Source organism: Mytilus galloprovincialis, chromosome 2 (genome assembly GCF_965363235.1).
Source record: "Mytilus galloprovincialis chromosome 2, xbMytGall1.hap1.1, whole genome shotgun sequence".
Taxonomy (NCBI): domain Eukaryota; kingdom Metazoa; phylum Mollusca; class Bivalvia; order Mytilida; family Mytilidae; genus Mytilus; species Mytilus galloprovincialis.
Window position 1 is genome coordinate 69854644 of NC_134839.1, and position 6665 is coordinate 69861308.

The following is a 6665-nucleotide window of genomic DNA, read 5'->3' on the forward strand; positions in this document are numbered from 1 at the left end:
TTTTGAAAAAACGTAGTTTTAAATGAAATATAAAGGGAAAAATTGACGAACACATACAATTTATGGCCATACTTTAAAGCTCAAATGTTAATGGAAAATTTTTGTGAAAACATGGGAATATTCTTTAATTTCCCTTTTGTCTGTTGAAATGCAACAATTGTTATTCTTTAAAACTAGTGTTTTTCCTTTTTGTCAGTGTAGAGATAAATATCAAAAGCTGCTTTAAAGTCATACTAGAACACACTTGCGAAATCACAGGTATTTTAGAGCTCAGTTGTATGTAAAATTGAGAAAGGAAATGGGGAATGTGTCAAAGCGACAACAACCCGACCATAGAGCGTCCTTCAGCTGGCCCCTAAAAAAATATGTATACTAGTACAGTGATAATGGACATGATACTAAACTCTGAATTATACACAAGAAACTAAATTTAAAAATCATCCAAGACTAACAAAGGCCAGAGGACAGGCGCAAAATTGCGGCGGGGTTAATCATGTTTATGAGATCCCAACCCTCCCCCTATACATCTAGCCAATGTAGAAAAGTAAACGCATACAATACGCAAATTAAAATTCAGTTCAAGGGAAGTCTGAGTCCGATGTCAGAAGATGTAACAAAAGAAAATAAATAAAATGACAATAATACATAAATAACAACAGACTACTAGCATGCCAGCTCCAGACCTCAATTAAACTGATTTAAAGATTATGTCTTCATCATATGAATATCAGGCACAATCCCTCCCGTTAGGGGTTTAGTATCATACTATCATAAAATATATGAGAAGAACATAACCCGTGTCATGCCAACAACTGTTTTTTAAAAATAAATGTGTTTAGTTCCGATGCAAAGATCCTATAAGTGAATCAATATTAAAGCCAAAATATGCAATCTTTAATGACCTGACAACAGTATCGTAACTATATCTCTTTTTAATAAGTCTGTTTAAAGGTTTTGTAAGCTTTTGAGGTGAATACTGACATTTTATGCTTTGTAAAGAATATTACCATAAAAGATTGGATGTGAAATACCTGAACGTACATGTATAAGATGTCTGCATGTTGAGTTATATTTACGAATTATTTCCTTATACCATGTATACCGATGATAAAATTTAGTAAATGTTTTGACTAGTTTGTGATATCGAAAACCCTGATGTAATAATTTTTCAGTAATACATAAATTTCTCCCACTAAAATCTGAAACGTTGTTACATACATGAGCAAATCATACAAGTTGAGATATATAAACACCATATTAAGATGTGACCATCTAAAAATGGATAATTAACGATAGGAAATGAAAAATCATCTCTTTTATCATAAATTTTTGTATTAACCTTCCTTAATAATGATATAGATATCAAGATCAAGGAAAGGGCAGTGGTCATTGTTAGTATTGGCTTTATTTAAAGTAAGTTCAACAGGATAAATTTATACATACTGAAGTCGTCATTATTGAGAGCCAATACATCATCCAAATATCTAAAAGTATTGTTAAATTTTTGTATCAAATGTTGTTTCAATGAGTCTTTGCTAATTTTAGTCATAAATTGTAACACATAACAATACAAAAACAGGTCCGCAATAAGTGGTGCATAGTTAGTCCCCATTGGAATTCCAATAACTTGACGATATATGGAATCTCCAAAGCGAACAAAGAAGATGTTATCAAGTAAAAATTCAAGTACATATATAGTATCAAAGCATGTCCAATTGACATAGTTCTTTTGTTTATTGCTACTAAAAAATGAACTAAAAGAGTTTGAACATATGTATTAGCATTCTGACTTTTTAAATGCCCAGTTAATTAGGGATGTGAATTTTTTCTTAATAAGAATATAAAGCAAAGTGGTATATAGGGTAGAAAAATCAAAACTTTGAACAGATTCAAAATCACCAATATATGCATGCAATTTATCAAGTACTTCCAACAAGTTTTTGACACTCGAAAAGTAATTAATTCCACTTTTTTCAAAGGCCTTATTTGAACAATTTAATTTATTATCAGGTATTTTATTGTACCTAGTGTACTAGTAAGTAGAATAGACAATTTAGTAGTGAAACAACGGCTTGAAGATGAAATAAATCTATATTTGTAAGGTTTTTTGTGTAGCTGAATCGGAAGCTAGTACATAGCTGGGACTTTCATTGTATTTGGTTCTGCTTGTAAAGAAGTAGATAAAAGTTTGTGTTTGTTACAGATGTTGTTTTCTGAAAATGAAGTCAGTTGGAATGTTGGTGAATTCATGATTTCCTTTAGCAGAACCTCAATATAAAATTTACGTCAAACAATAATGATATTATTAGCAGCTTTATCAGCCGGGACAAAAACAAATTCCTTGGCTAGTTCTTTAAGTTGATGTTTGACACGCGAAATAGGCTTTATATGGTTGTTGTTAAGAGAAAATGTAAACTGTTGTAGGATAAATTTTTGTAAAATGTTTTATGTCTGGAGAATTTCAGAAAAATGTATCAAAAGTCATAGGTACTTGGAGACAGGACAATTATTTAAAGCCCTCTCCCTTTTTCCAAAGTCCACTTTTTTTCTTTTTTTTTCTGTAAAATTCCATGATTTTTGCGTTTCTGTATACCGGTACTATGATCATACGTTTATTATAGATAAAGTGTATTTGCTATTAACTATCAATTCCATGAATAATTATGAAATATATGTTTAAAAGTTTAAAAATGGAAGTCTCGTCTATGACTTAAAAGTTGGTCAGATGACGGAAACAAGACCCGGACGCCTTTTTAGCTCACCTGGCCCGAAGGGCCAAGTGAGCTTTTCCCATCACTTGGCGTCCGTCGTCCGTTGTCGTTAACTTTTACAAAAATCTTCTCCTCTGAAACTACTGGGCCAAATTAAACCAAACTTGGCCACAATCATCATTGGGGTATCTAGTTTAAAAAATGTGTGGCGTGACCCGGCCAACCAACCAAGATGGCCGCCATGGCTAAAAATAGAACATAGGGGTAAAATGCAGTTTTTGGCTTATAACTCAAAAACCAAAGCATTTAGAGCAAATCTGACATGGGTAAAATTGTTTATCAGGTCAAGATCTATCTGCCCTCAAATTTGCAGATGAATCCGACAACCCGTTATTGGGTTGCTGCCCCTGAACTGGTAATTTTAGGGAATTTTTGCTGTTTTTGGCTATTATCTTGAATATTATTATAGATAGAGATAAACTGTAAACAGCAATAATGTTCAGCAAAGTAAGATTTACAAATAAGTCAACATGACCAAAATGGTCAGTTGACCCCTTTAGGAGTTATTGACCTTTATAGTCAATTTTTAACCATTTTTCGTAAATCTTAGTAATCTTTTACAAAAATCTTCTCTGAAACTACTGGGCCAATTTAATCCAAACTTGACCACAATCATCTTTGGGATATATAGTTTAAAAAATGTGTGGCGTGACCTGGCCAAACAACCAAGATGGCCGCCATGGCTAAAAATAGAACATAGGGGTAAAATGCAGTTTTTGGCTTATAACTCAAAAACCAAAGCATTTAGAGCAAATCTGACATGCGGTAAAAGTGTTTATCGGGTCAAAATCTACCTGTCCTGAAATTTTCAGATGAATCGGACAACCTGTTGTTGGGTTGCTGCCCCTGAATTGGTAATTTTAAGGAAATTTTGCTGTTTTTGGTTATTATCTTGAATATTATTATAGATAGAGATAAACTGTAAACAGCAATAATGTTCAGCAAAATAAGATTTACAAATAAGTCAGCATGACCAAAATGGTCAGTTGACCCCTGAAGGAGTTATTGCCCTTTATAGTCAATTTTTAACCATTTTTTCGTAAATCTTAGTAATCTTTTACAAAAATCTTCTCTGAAACTACTGGGCCAAATTAAACTAACCTTGGCCACAATCATCATTGGGGTAACTTGTTTAAAAAATGTGTGGCGTGACCTGGCCAATCAACCAAAATGGCTACCACGGCTAATAATAGAACAAAGGGGTAAAATGCAGTTTTTGACTTTTAACTCAAAAACCGAAGCATTAAGAGAAAATCTGACAGGGTTTAATTGTTTATCAGGTCAAGATCTATCTGCCCTGATGTTTTCACATGGATCGGACAACCCGTTGTTAGGTTACTGTCCTGAATTGGTAATTTTAAGGAAATTTTGCCGTTTTTTGTTATTATCTTGAATATTATTATAGATAGAGATAAACTGTATACAGCAATAACGTTCAGCAAAATAAGATCTACAAATAAGTTTACATGACCAAAATAGTCAATTGACCCCTTAAGGAGTTATTGCCCTTTATAGTTAATTTTTAACATTTTTCATAAATTTTTGTAAGTTTTTAGAAAATATTTTCCACTGTAATTACTGGGCCAAGTTCATTATAGATAGAGATAATTGTAGCAACAAGAATGTTCAGTAAAGTAAGATCTACAAACACATCACTATCACCAAAACACAATTATGTCATGAATTTATCCGTGTCCATTGTTTAATATGCACAAGACCAAGGTGAGCGACACAGGCTCTAAAGAGCCTCTAGTTTTTCATTTTTTCTCCGAAAATAACCCAAACTGAATAAACATTAGAATGGATGACAAATGCAACTACATGTATGCATGGTACCTATAGTACACAAAGATTTTATCATTTTTTTTTTAATGTGGTTGTGAAAATATGGCAGCTAATTAGTGGGAGTGTTGTGAAGCCGAAGTTAAACAATTGTCATCCGTTTGTAAACAATCAACAAAGAAGCATGGATATTCAGGTGAGCACGTGTTTAACAGGTACAATAAGTTATAGTTTATATAGTTTATTTTGATGACGGAGCAATATTTACGTTTGGTTTTCCATTTGCACTTGCATATTGTGATCACCAGATTTTTACGAGAAAAGTTCACGCAGCATACAGAAAACATGTCGGCAAATTGTTTGCTAGAAGCAAGCAATTAAAAAAGAGTAAACTTTTAAATTTGGCCAAATTATAGAATTTTCTAGAGAAAAAAGTACATAAGTTTTATAATAAAACCTAGATTATATTATAATAATTATAAAAAAACATATGCATATTTTTTTTTTTAATTTGAAGTATCATATGACTTTAATGTCTTAATATTATTCCATCATAAATTTTAGTATTTCAAAATAATTTGAAGCAAATTTACGGCTAGTGTTCGCTTCAAATTGGTAATAATTTTAACTTGATTTTTTAAAATATCCTTCGCCTAGAGGCTTCAAATAATTACCATGAACGTTACTTTTGAAAAGAAATTAATTTGATTCATCAAAATCAGTTGATAATTTTATGGTCATAAAGAAAAGCAGAGGCGGATTTAGAGGGGGGCCAACGCTGGGCGAGGCCCCCCCTTTTCTGGGAAAAATTTGGTTGATTATATAGGGAATCATTGAAGCATGACAGGAGCGGGGCCCCCTCATAGTCAGTCAGTGGACCCCCACTTATGAAAATTTCTGGATCCGCCCAAGTGCCTGCATGTCGATCTGCCACTGAAAAGCACATTTATCCTCATGCACCGAAAATTACTGTTAAAACATCATTTAGGGAAGATTTTTTACAGTTTTTCCTCATGAATATACCCCCATGTAATAGAACCCTAAATGCAGATAATAATACAGCACTAAGGGACGACATCAAAAGTTCAATGTACATGTAGGATAAAAAACTTAATTCACATAGTTTTTTCACTGACCCCCACCCCCCTCTTAACTTAATTTGGGAAAAATTGATTTACCTGTATGGATATATGTAAAATCGATTTTGGATTAACAAAACTTGTAGCCATGTTGACCCCCACCCCTAAACTATTTGATTTAACAGTTTAATAGTTTTTCCTTATCGAGTCCCTAATATATCTGAATTCCCTAATCGAGTCCCTAATATATCTGAATATGTACACATAATATAAATATGCATAAAGTCTGGGAGCATGGACCTGTATATATGACATATATACCAAGACTGTATAGACTAGGACTTGTACAATCCTTGATACAACTACATACTCTCTATAGTACAAACTTACTCTCCAACTATAAATTATTGAATGGCTCGTAAATTTGTATTTGATCTTTCCCATATACTGTACTGTATATATATTGCTTTTTTTGTGAACGTAACGTTACACTATCTAATATTTAATACCTGTTGTTTATGTGCTTTGACGATTCTTTTGTTATTGTTCATTCTTTACTTATCATCTCACAATATTTTATAGCTTGGAAATTCTTTGTTTACATATTTAAAACCCACTTCCAGTGGCGGATCCAGAGGGGGGGTTCCGGGGGTCCGCACCCCCCCTTTATTTTGGCCGATCAATGCATTTGAATCGGGACATATGTTTTGCACCCCCCTGCACCCCCCCCCTTTGCCCTGGGCTAGCACCCCCCCTTTCGAAAATTCCTGCATCCGCCACTGACTTCCGACCGCCACTGGCAAAATTCTTGGTGTCCAGTGAAGAGTTACATTTGGCGGGAAATTTGATATCACTTGCGTTTAAGGCATGTTAAATTATAGCTCCCACGCGACATATCAGAAACAGGAGCGATGAGAGATCGGTTTTTAATTAGATTGAAATTATAGTGACTTGTTTAGATTGTAGGCCCTACTTTTCAAATTAATGTGACCAGAGGCGTATTTAGGGGGGGGGGGGGCGGGTCCCCCTTTTT

The 6665-nt window shown here is 33.7% G+C and overlaps 1 protein-coding gene across 2 annotated transcripts in view; it reads right to left on the reverse strand.

Moving 5' to 3' along the window:
* LOC143064274 (carboxyl-terminal PDZ ligand of neuronal nitric oxide synthase protein-like) overlaps positions 1-6231 on the reverse strand; it is a 93170-nt gene extending 86939 nt beyond the window's left edge. For both annotated transcript variants that reach the window (XR_012975211.1, XM_076237009.1), the window contains exon 1: positions 6142-6231. The gene's annotated coding sequence lies outside the window, so the exon portion shown is untranslated. The remainder of the gene's footprint in view (positions 1-6141) is intronic.
* Positions 6232-6665: the final 434 nt, after the last annotated feature.